We start from the raw sequence: 18,073 nt of genomic DNA, 5'->3' as shown, positions 1-18,073 counted from the left end.
GGGCAGAATTCTTAGAATTACGTTGCACTGGAAGATGAATTAACATCTTTTAATTTTTACCTCTTTCCTGTACAATTAAGTTACAGCTATTTACCTTGACCATTTTTGTCCTTCTTCATCCTTACTGAAAGAACATTCTTGTTCAAAAGGATGTGCCTTTCTTTATGATGAGAAAGTTGCATTTTGAAACTTTCTCCTCCTTTAAAGCAAGTGCACTCTGAGTGATTACGTGTGTGGTGTATACAGATCAAGACAGAACTGAGTCTCCAGTGTACAGGTGCATCAGACAATGTGACAACAAAGGCCATGGTAATTATGTAAGATCTATTGACATTTTTTTCTAACTCCCATTAAGATGACATAGGTTTTTTAACTTGTTATTTGATCAGGATGAAGGGGTAAGGTAATTAAAATCTTTACAGGGTCTGTACTTGATATACTACAGCAGAGTAACAATACGTGGGAAGTGTATTTCAGGTATTGGGTCACCTCTGTTTCTTACATGTCTCCCTGTTATTCAAGAAATAATGGTATTCAACCTGACATATTTATATATTATCAAATATTTTAAATGTTTATACTTAATATTTCTGATATTTTGGGGGGAGATACCAAAAAATAACTTAGAATTTTTTGATCCCTTAACAAATTTTACATTAAAGAATGAATAAAGTAAGAGTCATCACTACTTCAAAATCAGAATGAGTGTGCATGTGTATGTGCGTGTGTGTGTGTGTAAGAGGAGAGAAAGAGAGATTTTAAGAGAGACGGAGATTTCATTGAAACATATACTTACAAACTAGCTTAACTAGTCTTCAAAGCAAACTATTGTTTTCATATTATTTTATCCAAATAATCAATAGTGTTTCACAGAATCATAGAATTTTCCAACTGAAAGGAACCTCAGAGCTCACATTCCTGCAGATCAAGTCACACGTGAGCTGATCCAGAAAAATGCTATAATCAAATAATCTTCTAAGAAAGATGTTAAGACTACACCATAGGGAAAGGATAGTCTTTTCAACAAATGCTGTTGATAAAATTGGATATCCACATGCAGAAGAATGAAACTGGTTTCATATTATACTATATACAAAAATAAACTCAAAATGGATTAAAGGTGTAAATGTAGAACCTAACATTATGAAATTGCTAGAAGAAAACATAGGAGAAAAGTTCCATGACCTTGGTCTTGGCAAAAATTTCTTGGATATGACACCAAAAGCACAGACGACAAAAGTAAGACAATAAGGACTACATCAAACTAAAAACCTTCAATGCAGCAAGTGAAATACTCAATACAGTAAAAAGGCAACACATGAAATGGGAGAAAACATTTTCAAAGCATATATCTTATAAGAGGTTAATGTCTAAAATATATGAGGAACTCCTACAACTCAATAGCAAAAAAAACAAAATAACCTGATTTTTAAAATGAGCCAAGTAGTTGAATAGACGTTTCTCCAAATGAGACATACAATGACCAACAGGTTTATGAAAAGATGCTCAGCATCACTAATCATCACGCAAACACATACCAAAACCATAATGAGCTATCACTTCACATCTGTTAGGATAGTCATTACAAATAAAAAAAATACAAATTAGAAAAAAACAAATGTTGGCAATGATGTAGAGGAATTGAAATCTTTGTATACTTTTGTTGGGTATTTACCTAAAATAACTGAAAACAAGTTTAAATAGCTATCTGTCCTCCCATGTTTATTGTAGCATTATTCACAATAGCTAAGAGGTGGAAACAACCTAAATGTCCATAGATGGATGAGTGGATAAAGAAAATGTGATATACGCATATGCTGGAATCTATTATTCAGTCTTGAAAAAGAAGAAAATTCTATCATATGCTACAACATGGACGAAACTTGAAGACATTATACTAAGTGAAGTTTTAAGTCAGTCACAGAAGGACCAGTACTGCATGACCCACTTATGTAAGGTATCCAAGGTAGTCAACCTCACAGAGGCTGAAAAATAGAACGATGATTGCCAGGGACTAGAGGAAGGGAGAAATGGGAAGTTACTGCTCAATGGTATACAGTGTTAATCATGCAAGATGAGAAAGTTCGAGATCTGGAGATCTGCTGCACAACGATATGCAGGTAGTTAACAAGACTGTATTGTATACTTAAAAAGTTGTTGAGCGTAGATCTCATATGATTTTTTTGTATTTCAAAAAATTTCTTTACAGAAGAAATTTACAAAAAAAGAAGATCAGTAACTTTGAAGGTAGTGGTTCTTTGCCTGATTATCACCATGGTCACCCTAGCATTTCAAAAAGCACAAACACAAAAACAAACAAAAAACCTGGTTGTTCATTCAGCCATAGAATAGAGTCACCTCTCTGTATCTGTGGGAGACGGGTTCCAGGACCCTACAGATATCAAAATCAGTGGATGCTCAAGTCCCTTTAAAAAATGACATAGCAGAGTCAGCCCTCTGTATCCATGGATGCAGAACTCTTGGACATGGAGGGTCAACTCTAACGCCTATAAATCCCTGGCTCATCAGTACGTACTTGCCAGTTGACACTGAACTGAGCCAGCTTTGCTCATGACAATCCCTGTGTTTGCCATTTGCATTATACCACACCGACTTGTCCCTGGAAGCACCAGCATCTTTCTGTTTACTTGTTAATAGACATGTTTTTCAGTCTGCATGTGTTGTTCACAGGTCACTTTGTCCTTAATTAATTGCAGACTCCCCTCCAAAGTAAGTAGAGCAGAATCATTAACATAGAGGTGCTCTGGTCAGCAAGGATAGATTAACCAGGACTCACTCTCTTTCCTTAGTACATCTTTACCAGCCGATGTTTGTTACTCTCTTAGCCCTGGAAATGAGAATGTGGAAAAGAGACCCATTAAGTGTCCAGAAAGCTGCTGTGGCCCACCCTGATTTCTTTCCTCTTTAAATTCTTATTGAATTGATGACTCATTCTATTCGGATTAGTGCAGAATTGCTTTCCCAGGGTGTCTGTCAATATTCTGTTCCCTGTTAGATTATCTCATTCTGTCATTTTACTTTCTCACACTACTTCCTGCATAACACTGTGTCTCCTATAATCTTACTGCCTGAGTGATTCCAATTAACTGAACTCACATAATTGACTTACAGCTCAGTGGAAGGTGGCCTTTTTGACAGGATGAAAGAGAACCCTGACCTCAGAATTGCTCAGCTCTACTTGCTAAAGACCTATCCTGAGACCACAGAATCTTTTTCAACTATTTATTTAATTTGTTGAACAGATGATATATTCACAAATCTCAAAAGTCAAAAAGGATAAGAAGATGAATGGTGTAAAATTTCTCTCCTACCCTTTTCTTCCTTCTGCCCTTTGTTCTCCCTGCATCCTCATTCTAGCTGATCCTGGAAAACAGCCTGGATACGTCTAAACTAGAACATCGTTCTGTCTTCAGTCATAAACGGGGAGGAGCGTATGGTGTGGTTTCTCAGTGCTGACTGTCAGGGATCAGAGCTCTCTGCAGTGCTGATTTCTCAAAAGTCAATCAACCACTGAATCAACCTACCAAATTCTTACTGAGCACTCATGAGGACTAGAATTGTGCTATGGCTTAGGGAAATAATAGGAATAAAAGAACTTCTGATGTTACTAATCTTAAAACATAAATGGGGGAAATCATATCTACATGAAATTGTCAATAAAAGAGTATTTTTTAATTAAGCAAGTATGAGATTTTTATACATACATTTACCCCATCAATATATTTATTTATTTAGGGTTTCGCAGAACTTTAGGGATCATCAAAGCCAACCCACTATTTAACTAATGAGAAAACTTAAGTTTAGAGAAGCAGAAAGGTTTATAATTGGATTCTAGACCTAGCCTGATACAAATTTAAATCCTAGTTCTAACATTTAGCAGCTGTGTGACACTGGATAAAGTACTTAACCTTTGTGCTTAAATCTTCCTACCAGTAAAATGGGTATAAGACTATATCTTTCAAAAGACTGTAGCAATTAATATATAAAGTAATAGTGTGAATGGCTCAGAAGGCTGTCTGACAAAAAATAAGCACTGCAGACGTGCAAGCTATTTTCATTACAGGTTAAGTGACCTGTGGAAGATAAAACAGCTGAATTGCACAGAAATGGTTATAAACTGATAAAATTAGGAGCTGAATTATTCATTATAAAGTATTAAAGGAAAAGCAATTACAAAGCAAAATCAATATAAAATTCATAATAAGATAATGGCAAAGTGTACAAGTGGAAAAAATAATCCACAAGAACTAAAGTGGATGAAAGTGATACTTGCATCGGGCTGAGTTAGATCATTAACAAGGAAATAGAAAATCAAGGTGGACAAAGAAGCAGGTTTTCATAAGCATCACTGGGCCAGGAAACACGTCTTAGAGACTTTAAGTCGGCTCCTGCAAAAGTCTCCTTACGTTTTCTTTTTATATTTTCCAGAAAAAATTAGAATGTAAAGGAAGGATACTCACAGGTAAGACCTAAATATTTGGGTAGGAGAACATTTTAAACACTAACTTACTTCCAGTCAGGATTGAATAAATTGTAGAATTTGTTTCACTTAAGCAATAGTCTAGTATATTTGATTTAAAAATATTAGAAAAATAATCAAATAAAAAGAATGAGCTATTGCTCATCTGTTTAGAGCGTGAACATAGATTTTAGAAATGTAAGAAGTCCAAAAGTTTGGTAAAAGTTTGCTTGACTTTAAAATAATTATAGTTTTCCCTTTAAAGTCTGTCATATAGTATTTTCTATTAATATCCAAAAGTTAACAAATGTGGTATGTTTCAAAGTAATAATTTATACCTTTATTAAAGAGAAAATGGATACCTAATCTCGTAAGTACCACTGATTTACAATTTCCAGATTAGTTGCATTTGGGTGATTGAACAAACAATAGGAAATGGTATTATGCTAAGTGAAGTAAATCAGACAAGGTAAGGCAAATACCATATGATCTCTCTCACACATGGAATCTAAAAACAAACAAACAAACAAACAAAAAACAAGATTACAGACACAGAGAACAGACTGGTCGTTGACAGAGGTGGGGAGGCGGAGGGGGAGAAACGGGTGAAGGGGGTCAAAAAGTAAAAAAGGAAAAAGAATTTAAAAACCCAGGCAACCAAAACAGATCTCACCAAATCTGTGCACAAAATATTCTTAATTTTATTTTATTTAACTTCTTTTTTTTTTTTTTTTTTTTTTTTGGTGGGGAGAGGTATTTGGGTTTATTTATTTATTTAATGGAGGTACTGGGGATAAGCCCGGACCTGGTGCATGCTAGGCATGCACTCTGCCACTGAGCTGTACCCTCCCCTCTCTTAATTTTCTTTTATACACCTTTTTAACTAGTCTGATTAGCTAGTTTCCTAACCCATAATAAATTACAAGGAAGAAAAACAGGAAAATCCTGAGAAGTAAATATTTTTCCTGCCAAAAAAATGCACAAATAGATCTTAGTCTTGAGGAGTTTCCGCCTTTTGCATAAAATGAGCCACCAACAAGGTGCAGGTCGCCTGCAGATCCTGTAAGGACATGATGGTGAAACCTAACCAAGCTGAGATTAGAACAGAAAGCCAAAGAATCAACTCTCACCCAAAGGTTACCCTAGTCACTCTGAGGAACAATAAGAGGGGCAAATGTACCTTGCATATAATAAGAGTCAACAACCTTTCTAATGCAGTTCTTCAGATATTAAATCCTCATCTTCGTTCTTCTTTCCTACCTAATCTAATACACTATAAGAACTAGTTAGCAGAGTATAAAAATAACAGAGTTAAGGTCTGTCTGTTGGTACAGCTTAAGCCTCTACCTGGAATTTAGAACCTGGCTTTCTAATTAAATTGCAGTCAAATACTTTATTTACAAAGGTATTGTTTATACATTGTAATGAATTAATCTGATTGAACTTCTGACTTATTATGGGTTACTGAACGTTTTGTGAGCAATGGAAAGGACAGACAATTGTATTTCCAGCATTCAATCATTCAACTTCATTAGACAAAGAAACTGCAGAAGTCAATAAACAATGTGTACTTGAACCATGGAAACCTGGACACCAGTGAGCCTGAAAAGCTTCCAGGAACTTCTCTGAGTTTGTCACTTTAATTATTTGCATTTTAAGATCTCAACAGGCAGAGAATGCTTCAAATGATAGGCCAGACAGCTCCTTCAGGAGTCATTAAGCTCAGTGTTGCCAAATAAATTATAGTTGTCATACAATTTTGAAAACTAAAGAGACAATTTAAAGTTTATCCCAAGCCCATTAGAGTAAGAAGAAAGACTGAAGCTTCCAGCTATGGCCGTAGGCCACCAGTGCAGGTGCTGGAAGTGCTGAAGATTTGAAATAACAGATAGGAACATTTTCCTGGGAACAGAACAACAGAAAGTAACAATACCTGCCATCATCCAGCTATCATAAAAGATATACTGTATAAAGTAAGATCACAGAGCAGATAATAAATGCTAGCTAACTTTTTTTTTTTAACTATAATTAGTAGCGGAAGCAACATTTCTGATTCACACAGCACTGCTTTTTCTATGGATTAATTTTGTTTCTTTAAACTAAACCGCAGGACAAATCAAAAGAAGTCTTGTTTTATCAAAGCACACAAAATGTTTGGTCTATATGCTAATTAAGTTTGCCAAACTGTTCCCTATGATTCTAGAAGACAAATAATGCATGTTAAGTCCTAGAGAGCACCCAGAATAGTGTTAGATCCATAGCAATAAATGGTCAGCAATTGGTTACTTATTGCTTGACTCTTGAGTAAGCCCACAAAATGAAGGACTCCATGTTAAAGAATCAAACAGGGAGTGATGAATGGGATCAGTCAGGGATGGTTCCCAATCTGGAGATGCATGTAATTTCTTGTGTCCTTCAGATCTGCATCAAATGTTTCTGCAACATGATGAAATGATGCTCGTCTCTGTGAATGACAACACCATGGGACACATGTGGTGAGATGCACTCCCACACACACAGACTGCCTTACATACTCTGTGAATAAGAGATGAGAAACTGTGTGGCTAGACTGTCACAGAAACAATCTCTTGCTTGTAGAACAAGATTTGATGTAAGGGAAAATGGGGAAGAAGATAGAGCCACAGCTATTCCTACGGAGTCACCTAACTACATCTTTTCATGCAAAAAAAAAAAAAAAGAGGGAGGAGTGAAATTATTAAATTAGGGGCTGAATGGGGAGGAGAAACAATATTTATTAAACATTGGTTTACATGGAATATATGAATAAGATATTTAAATAAAAATACGACTGAAAAATTGTGCTGAACACTGGAATTTGACACAACACTGTAAAATGATTATGAATCAATAAAAAATGTAAAAAAAAAACAAACAAACAAACAAAAAAATACAACTGGAGTATGGTATTATTATTGTTTAAGGGTGTGAGTACTACACTTTGGCTCGTCATTAAATATAATGATGTAGGGGTAGACGATACCTAAAAAGGTTACCATTCCTAAAATTCTATGATTTCACAGTTCTGATCATAAAAGTAGCTACTTTTAAAACACTAGGATATATTTGGGCCGATGACTCCTTGAAAATAGAATGTGGCAGGGTTCAGCAAAGGGAGACAGAAGCTTGGCCTAAGGGCTCAGCAAATAGGTATGTAGAGGCCACAGGCACAGTCAAAAGGTCAGGCTCCCAGGTAAGACAACAATCTACATCTGAAGCCTCTAGGTAAACCTGGGGCCCAGACAGTAAAACATCCACTTCTCCAGGGTAAAAAAGACTGGGCAGCCTCAAAGTTGGATAAAAATAAGTAGCTAGCAAGAAGAAACAGAACCCCAGAAGTCCGTATACATACTTAGTGAAGGAACTTCAAGAAGGAATATTTGTTTTAAAATTGCATCACGCTAATGAAACACAAAGATTAGGTGCAGGTATCCACAATTTATTATGACTTTTTAAAATTTGGGTATTAGAATTCGCTTGTGTACTTGGGATGACTGCATGCAAGTGAGAAACTGCAGGAAAGCAGGAGAAAAAAATAATAAATTAGTAAATCAGCAGGGCTGTTTGTAGATAATATGCCACCACCATTTTGTCCTAGATGCTTCCAATGTACCTATAGTTTATTCATTTAGTTCGCAATAAAGCCCTCAGGTAGGAACACACCTGGAGTATATAAAATGTAAAGATCAGTAAGTGAAACAAAGTGAGTGAAGGAGAGTGAGGTAGGAGGCAGTTTAGGGTCACAGACAGAAGAAGGTGTCAAGTCACACAGATCTAGAATAAAGAGTTTTGATTTTAGAGAAGATCAGGTCAGAGGCTATTCCAGTCATCTTGCTATTGGATGAGGATGGCTTAATTAGGGTGTTAGCTGTGGAAATGGAAAGATACAAGTAAACTGGAAGTAAATAAACTTTCCATTGTTCGAGTATATGTGCACGTGTGTGTGTGTGTGTGTGTGTGTGTGTGTTTTCTGGTGGGAGTCACTGAGGAATCAAGGACGACTTCTAGGTATGGCTTGAACAATCAGGTATAAGGTAATGACATTTATAAGCTTGGGAAAAGGGAACATGTACAGCGCTGTTCAGTCCTGAGAAGTTTGAGAAACTTCTTAGACAGCCTAGTGGAAATGTCAAGTAGGTGGTCACTTATAGAAATCCGGAGCACACTGCAGGGATCAGGATGAGAGATATATTTGGGATCCATCAGTAGATAGATAGTATTGAAAGCCACAGTATGGAAGCATCTGGGGAAAGATTACAGACAGTCTTTGAGACCAGCATTTAGAAGTCAACAGAACAGGAAAAGTCAGCAAGAAAGGCCAAGGAAAGTGGTCAATTAGAAGCAGAGTATAGCATCATGGATGCCAAAGCACAGAGTGTTTGAAGAAGGGAGGGATGGTCACCTATGTGACTTGCTACTGCTGAGCCAAATAAAATGAGGTCGGAAAAGTAATCATTAGGTTTGGCAACCTGGTGACCTTGGCAAGAGTTTATCCAGTTAAGGAGGGCAAGCAGCCTGGAAGAAACTGTTGAGGTGGGTACCTTTGATGGGGTAAGTCAGCCTTACTAAAATGCAACAGTATTAGCACAGAAATGGTACCCTTTTTACCCAACACTGAAATTCATACTTGATGTCAGAATATCACAATATAGGAATTGTAAATATACAATTAATTTTTTCATAGCAGTTAAATTTTTAAAAGTGGTGAGAACACACAATAATTAGCAGCAAATAATTTGTATGTGTATAAAATGCTTTGGGGAAATACGCCTTAATACTTAGTATTCCAAATGGCACTACTCTTTTAAGCAGTAAGTGTGACCCTCTGGCTATGGTACTGAAAAATTTCTTTTTAAAAAGGAAGAAAAAAGTAAACTATTTTAAAAGACTTATTTTCAAATGTCACCATAGCAATAAGTTATTGATTTTCATATCTACAATTAATGTTTTTATTTATGAAGTATTTTTAATTCTGGGTAACATAATATATAACTTTGCTTTAAGAGACCATTTTATTTTAAAGACTTGTCGAGTTTGAATGAACCCAATTAAGTGTGCTCTGTATGTCTTCTCAGTCTGCCCTTAGCAAGACTCACAATGTGAGTTCTGTTCCACTTGCTATCAGGGGAAACCACACAGGAACCCAGAGAATACTGCCTGCTGGAAAAAAAAAAAAAAAAGAACTCATTTCTTCATAAAGTCCCTGGCTGTGGCCACAGAGAACACAGCATCCGTTTATAGATCCTCCTAATTGGCACTAGGCCGTTGTCTAGGCTTGCGCTTCTTCACTGGCAAACGCGGCTCATTTTTATTTGTGCTCTCCAATAGATTCAGCTATCGATATCTACCAATTTGGATTATGAAAAATTATCTGAGCAGGTAGAAATAACTGAAATATGAGACAGTTCAGTAGCTTAGTAGGACAAGGGAGGGAGGCCCATCCTACCTTGAAGAAGGAGTTCTTTTGTGAAAATGAACAAAGCCCCGTGTTCTCTCTTGAATAATAAAAACAGTCATTCACATACCGACACGACACAGGGATTTTATTATCAATTGTCACACACAGTAGTTTTATTAGCACCTATGCAAGACTACGCTAATTTAAAAGCACTTGAAACTTTAGGCAGATGTTTTTAAATTAAAAAAAAAGAAGTTCAAAAAGCTCTGCATCATATACTATCTACTATAAATAAAATAAGGCTCAGCTCTTCCTTAGTCTTGAAACACATCTATTAACATACGAGCTGCCTATACCAGGATCTCAGTCATCGCCTCTAGGGCAACAATGTTCCTGGCTCTGTCGGAAATTTGTAGCATGCATTTTCTCTCTTGCCTAATTTTAAATGCTTAGTCCATTTCAGGTTATAATACATCTCCTTTCACACTGGATTCCCATCAGATGTCTCATATAATTCCTTTTAAAATGAAAGGAAGTATCACTTTGGAATACCAGTGTTCTTCACTAGAGCTCAATAAAAGCATACTCCATGACCTTGACTTTTCACTTCTAAGTACAGACCCGACAGAAAAGACTATGCATGTTCACCAAATGACATCCACTAAAATAAATGTTATGAATAGCAACACTATCCATAAAAGCACAAAACTGAAAACTACCTAACTGTGCTCAAATCAAGAATGAAATGGATAAAAACTACCACACAATGGAAACTGTACTATAATGAGAATGAACAACCTACAACTTTATGCAACAACATAGAGAAGTCTCAAGAATAGACTGTTGAGCGAAAGATGTAAGATAACAGAGATTATAGTGAGCATTTTCATCACATGAACTACTAACTCCTCATGCTGACTACAAAGCAGACAGTAGTTACCTCCTCTAATGGGGTCTAGTGAGTAGAAGGGGGATGAGGGACTTCTGAAACTCCCCTATTGTTCTTGTGTTCCCTTGGGTGCTGCTCACACAAATGCGTTCAGTTTGTCAAAGTTCATCAAGACTTGTCGAAATATGTACACAGTTTTGTACTTATATCATAGTTGAACAATTTTAGAAACCTCACGTTTACATGGAGGTTGGCTGAGCTGGAACAGAGACAGCTTAATACCAAGTATAGCAGGCAGAGTTCTTCATAAATATTCTCTATCTCTAATGCCCAACTGAGAGAAGGCCATGTAGCTTGCTTTCATCAAAGAAACAGGAGAACAAATGAACACTGCTTCCAGCCCAAGCTTTAAGAGCTACTGTGGGGTTTCCTACCACCTTCTTTTCCCTCTGCCTTAAGACTGTATCCCAGAATGAAGACAACGTGGAAAGGAGCCACAGCCTACTTAGTGTCGGACATGCAACAGGAGTAGATTAGATAAGTGTATCTTCCTTGTGGAAAGTCACTGAGACGTTACCAGGTTTGAGTAGAACAGCTGGATATTTTAAATTACGATGAACATGAAGAACAAAAGTATTTATATCGTGTCCTGTATACTCTGTAGCTCTTACCTAATTTAATGTTTCATAAGATCTTCTAGACCTGACCTAGTACCCTTGTCTCGTGGACTTTCTTAGGCACTGTCAAAGCTCTGGAGGCCTCCAGATACCATCTATATACATAGAGACCATAAAATCCCCATGTTCCATTCAGCTCAATAAACTATTTACAACAAATACTGAACTCCACTGGGGAGAGGGGAGCTTTATCAACTCATAACAATTTTTTTTTTTGTTGAAAACAATTTTTGATCAAGTAAGATTTGACCTTCAGTAGTTGTTTCTATGCTAGGCGGTCTTCCTGGCCATAGCAACGTTATACAGAGGAGATACCTACAGCAGGCTAGGTTATCAGCTTTTCTTTTCCAAATATTGGAATCTAACAAAAGAAATTCGGACCCCTTGAAAATGAATCATAAAAACAAAAATGCTCCAAAAAGAAATCACATGAAATTCTCAAGTTTTGGTTATGAGCCTAGGATCTCAATCAACTTACCTATTTTTTCAATAAACTTTCCTATTTTTCTTGATAGCCAGAGTAAGTTTGCTAGCCTGAAACTATCAGAACTTAACTATCAGAAATGTCTGTGTCCCTGGATATGGAGGACAATAGATTACTAAGCAGTAGCCTTGTGTTTCTGAGATGAACGTGGTAATAACGCCTTGCTTCTCTAAGTTTCTTACATACATTTTAGTTCCTGGAAAATTTGTTTCAGAGAGGTAATTTTTATTGGAAATAGATGCACAAAGTGGGATCTCCCAAGAATCTCCTAAATTTGTAAGATTAATGCTCAATTGCATACCTTCTAAGCAGATTTTTTTAAACGACTTTTTTTCCACCCCCATCCTTATATTTGTGTGGAAACGGTGGTTGACTTCCAGTGTCACTCAAACACTAGTTTGATTTGTAAACCATAAACACTATTTTCTAAGAGCAGGAGAGTAGAAGCTATTTCTTATGTATTATTCACAACACTGGTGCAAACAGAAATGGCATTTTGAGTGGAGCTGATTGTTCACATTTGAGTAATAATGGTAGGCAAGCAAGGAAAAACAAGGCTAAAATATGGGAGACCTTAAATAATAATAGGTTTCCAAGTTTGGATGACACCCTCTCGGCAATGTTAAACTGCATAAAGTTTTTGAAAAGGGATAATATAATGAAAATATTATTTTAGTCACGCATGACATACTAAAACCTGGAAAATCGGTGTTAGCAGATCAGTTAGCAGAGTTGCATAAGGAGATAAAGACCTTGACTAGGCTGATGATGACATGAATGGAAAATAGGGAATATTTTATATATGAAGAAAAGTTGAACAAAAATAATCTGCTCAACTTGGAAACTGACAGGGGTAAAGGGAGTTTGAAAAGCCTAACATTGACTCAGGTTTGGAAATAAAATGAAATCTTAACAGAGAGTGAAAAATCCTATGGGTGAGCTGGTTTAGGTAGACAACAAAAAATGACAGAATGAATAATCAAGGGTGAAGGTCAACATAGGATCGATATAATACAGAACTCAAATATCATCTACTCAACGTTTTTCCCAATGTATTAAAAATACTAAGGGGGTGTGCAGATGTGGTGTGGAAGTATGAAAAGTATTTTAAAATGCTACACTTCATCCAAATTAAAACTTTTTTCTCTGTGGAAATCAAGGATTATAGAAATAATAAGACAAGCTATAGTCTGGGAAAACATGCAAATCTCATATCTGACAAAGGACTTGTATCCAGACCATATAAATAACTCTCAAATCTCAACATAAGTAAAATCCCCAATCTAAAAATGGGTAAAATAACTGAACAGACACTTCACCAAATAGGATATGTGGATGGCAACTAAGCACAAGGGAATGCTAGCCATTAGGGAAATGCAAATTAGCAGCACAATGTAATACTGCTCTAGAGATATTAGAATATTCCTAGCTCCCACCTTACCCATTATTTTTAATCAGCTTTGATTATCTGAATGCACGTGTTTTCGAGATAAACCAGAGGCATTAACAAATCATAAGTGAATAAGCTTTTGTCAGTTTTGCTCAAAATGAGGCTCATGAATACATCTTGGACTTGTCAAGACAATTAATTGGTTTTGCAATTTTAAAGGATTTGATCCTCAGCTTCTCTTTGTGTGGGTTTAAAAACAACTCAATTACTTGAATCTCATGAGGAAAAGAACCATAACGAAATCCACAGTGACTGGTTCCATGTGTCGTCACTGTGTTGAATTGAGATGGGAATCACTGGTATGACGTCAGAAAACCTGAATCTGAAGGAAGCCGATGACAAACTAGGCAATCTCAGGTAAATTATTATATCTCTTTGGGCCTCAGTTTACTCATCTGTAAACTGAAATGCTAAGATTAGGTAAGTAGTTCTAACTGACTATTTCCTGTGTGTGTGTGTTTGTGTGTGTCTTAGATTCCTAGGTAAGACCCAACGCCAGGTCTGAGTCAGGGATCTGGATCTACCTTGGTAATAAAGGAGCCCTAGGAGGCAAGAATATACAATGGAATAAAGACAGTCTCTTCAGCAAATGGTGTTGGGAAAACTGGACAGCAGCATGTAAAACATTGAAGCTAGAACACTCCCTTACACCATATACAAAAATCAACTCAAAATGGATTAAAGACTTAAACATATGACAAGATACAATAAACCTCCTAGAGGAAAACATAGGCAAAACATTATCTGACATACATTTCAAAAATTTTCTCCTAGAAGAAATAAAAGCAAGAATAAACAAATGGGACCTAATGAAACTTACAAGCTTCTGCACAGCAAAGGAAACCAGAAGTAAAACAAGAAGAAAACCTATGGAATGGGAGAAAATTTTTGCAAGTGAAACCGAAAAAAGGCCTGATCTCCAGAATATATAAGCAGCTTATACGACTCAATAAGAAAAAAATAAACAACCCAATCCAAAAATGGGCAGAAGACCTAAACAAGCAATTCTCCAAGGAAGACATACAAATGATCAAAAAGCACATGAAAAAATGCTCAATATCACTAATTATCAGAGAAATGCAAATCAAAACTACAATGAGGTATCACCTCACACCAGTCAGAATGGCCGTCATTCAAAAATCCATAAATGACAAATGCTGGAGAGGCTGTGGAGAAAGGGGAACCCTCCTACACTGCCGGTGGGAATGCAGTTTGGTGCAGCCACTGTGGAAAACAGTGTGGAGATTCCTCAAAAGACTAGGAATAGACTTACCATATGACCCAGGAATCCCACTCCTGGGCTTGTATCCAGAAGGAAATCTACTTCAGGATGACACCTGCACCCCAATGTTCATAGCAGCACTATTTACAATAGCCAAAACATGGAAACAGCCTAAATGTCCATCAACAGGTGACTGGATAAAGAAGATGTGGTATATTTATACAATGGAAGACTACTCAGCCATAAAAACCGACAACAAAATGCCATTTGCAGCAACATGGATGCTCCTGGAGAATGTCATTCTAAGTGAAGTAAGCCAGAAAGAGAAAGAAAAATACCATATGAGATCGCTCATATGTGGAATCTAAAAAACAAAAACAAAAACAAACAAACAAACAAAAACAAAGCATAAATACAGGGCAGAAATAGACTCATGGACAGAGAATACAGACTTGTGGTTACCAGGGGGGTAGAGGGTGTGAAGGGATAGACTGGGATTTCAAAATTGTAGAATAGATAAACAAGATTACACTGTATAGCACAGGGAAATATACACAACATGTTATGATAAATCACAGAGAAAAAAATGTGACAATGAGTGTGTATATGTCCATGAATGACTGAAAAATTGTGCTGAACACTGGAATTTGACACAACATTGTAAACCGATTATAAATCAATAAAAAATGCTAAAAAAAAAATAAATGAGCCCTAATGATGCTGAGGCACATGGTCCTTAGATCACACTTAGATGGTGCTTCCTTCTTGCAGCTCTGATACTCTATGATTCAGTCAGCATCTTTTTATATCTTTCCTGCTCTTCAGCAGTACAGACCAGGCTATTAGATTTGTCCTTTTTCATATCAGAAAGGCAACAAAATGACTAGGGTTTCCCTTAGATTTGTATTTTTTGTAAATAACACAGATAACCTCAGACAGCCCAGGAAAAGCTTACTTTTCAAAACTGCTTTCACATGGGGTATCTCCTACCATGTAGGCTCAGCTTCCCTATAATTTTGTAATTCAAACAGGCCTTATAAACCACAATTGATCTTTACAAAGTCACCTTTTTGATCATCTTGAAAAGATTTAAACTCCTAAGTGAAAGATAGAATAATATGAGATAAATGAAAATCTAATGATATCTTTAAAATAAGATTGTATTTAGGCATACTAAAAGGCCTACCAAAGAAAATTATATCTGACCTTTAGTTTCAATTTCTTATGTAATTTCATCCAGTTGTTTTTTTCAATAATACAGAGAAAAATTACATTTAAAAATATGTTGATATTTAGTTGAGGGACCTCAACTATTGGTTCTAAAAGAAGGCTTTAATTTTATTTGAAAAGTAAAGTAAATTCTAGTCGATTACTCCACCCTGCAACTTAAAAAATGCAAATGTTTCCAATAATAATGATAATTGACAGGCCAGCAGATGACATTTGCTTTGAAAATATGAAAGTTCTCTAAGGAAATATGGGTACAAACACTCAAAATTAAACTTTGAGGTAATTAATTGTATTAATCCAAAATGAATAATAAATCTCTAGCAATAAAAAATAACCTTTAAATGCTAGGAAAAAATCAACATAATCACATTCACTTATGCCACCCAAACACACATACTGTGTGCAAAACCCTGAAGCAGAGGGCTGATAGATGACATTCCAGCCAAAATCAGGTGAGGCTAGTAAGTTAGTATTCAGCTCTTTTACTTACAAAACAGGTTGTTTGGGGCCAGAAATTTTCATTTACTGAGTCCCATTTTTCTCTTCTATAAGATAGGGGAAACTCTGGGCACATCACCAAATCTCTGTGTTAATTCCTCAAATTAAATGAGGGTAGCTATAGACCTCTTTGAATTTTAATGTTCTAATATCTAAATTGTGGTGCTAAAAAATTTAATATTCTCTTCACATCTGCTAAATGTGAAAACAGGCTCTCAGTCACTATAAACCCTAAAATGTTCTAGTTTTGGAAACTAAAAAGAAAAAGACACAGATTTTTGGTTTTAGTTATTCACAGTAGTAGAGCAGGTTTTATTTTTTATTTTTAAAATGTTTTATTCTTGTTTTCCTTCTGCGACCTGAAATCTTGATCTAAGTCATAAATTCAAGGATCTTTTAGATTTCTATAGCCTTGGTATATTAGAAGTGTTTAAATCACTGAGGGATCATGATTGTAATACATTGTTTGGGACAATCTATGTATTACAGACTATAATTTATTTTGGAAACATCTATAGACATCAGTTGTTTCATGTAAATTAAAAAAATTAGATATAACTGAAATAAATCACCTGGATCAATACTCAAAAATCAAGATCCTGAGCATATGGTCATGTCCGGGTTTTCAATGTAAAAAGTACAAACCATGAATATACCTTCCATAACACAGCCCCCTTACCTAGACTTTGCTCTGTGAAAAGAAATCAACTCTGGTTTTCTCTGTATTCCCAGGGGAAAACACAATGCCTGCTACTTAATAGTTGTTAATTTCTTATAATTGATGAATGAACCAATAAACAATATATAATAATTCTTACAAAAAACATAACTGTATAACCTTGCTGTTATCTACTCACAGCCATGTGAGAATCCAACTAAATATTCTGGAGAACAGCATAAAGGAGATCATATTACCCTTTAAAAGATGACTGAGATAAAGTTTTTTTTTAAACTGGAAACTGAGCATCTTTGCGTTTGGTTGAGGCAGTATAACATAGTGGCTTAGAACAAGAATAATTTTTGAGTCAGATAAAAATAGGTAAGAATCCAGGCCGTCCACCATACAAACACTGTTAATGTGGGCAAGTAACTTCATCTTGCTGAGATATTAATATATTTAAGTAGCATAGTAAACTAATATAACAAAGTTATGTACAAAATGAATTTGTATTATAAATTAAAATTTGTCATTTATAATATACAAACTATATAATTTATACATTTATAATTTAAGTCTCTATATCTTAAAATTGGAGGAATGTTTTAGGCCAACAAATATGTATAAATGCCCACAATATGCAAGGTATTTTGCTAGACTAAAATGTTCATGACGGGTTAGAAGTAGCACTTCAGAGATTTTTATTAGGCAGTATCTGATGCTAGATTGTTTTATTCAACTCAGATTTTGACAGTTGTATTTAAATCATCATTGGAAAGTTTGTAACTTGATGTCAACTTTAGTACTGAAGAACTTCCCACCACAATAGTTTAACCAAACATTACAGGGAATTTAAAAAATGGGTTGGCATTCTGAATATTTAGAACTAATTTTGTTCAATTAGCTAACTGCTTTAAAAGTTCAACAACACAAAACAATCATCAAAATGCCTTCCTCCTATTATGAAGCACAGTAGTTAACTTCACTTTTGGTGAAGACTCTGAAAGTCCTTTTTTCTTTTTGTGAAAAAATTAATTTTTCATGTAACCATGCAATCAATCATTCATAT

At 35.7% G+C, this 18,073-nt stretch overlaps 1 protein-coding gene and 1 long non-coding RNA gene across 4 annotated transcripts in view; one reads left to right on the top strand and one right to left on the bottom strand.

Annotated features, from left to right (window-relative positions):
* The window catches only part of NRXN1 (neurexin 1), a 1,026,070-nt gene that overhangs the window by 827,452 nt on the left and 180,545 nt on the right, over positions 1-18,073 (bottom strand). The window lies entirely within an intron of this gene.
* Positions 50-7,212, top strand: LOC140685699 (uncharacterized). The gene is made up of 3 exons (XR_012059044.1): positions 50-309; positions 4,450-4,483; positions 6,900-7,212. It is a non-coding gene; the product is annotated as an uncharacterized lncRNA (long non-coding RNA).

This window comes from Vicugna pacos, chromosome 15 (assembly GCF_048564905.1).
Source record: "Vicugna pacos chromosome 15, VicPac4, whole genome shotgun sequence".
NCBI classification, from domain to species: domain Eukaryota; kingdom Metazoa; phylum Chordata; class Mammalia; order Artiodactyla; family Camelidae; genus Vicugna; species Vicugna pacos.
Note: the sequence above shows the minus strand (reverse complement) of the source record. Positions and strands in the feature narration are given on the sequence as shown.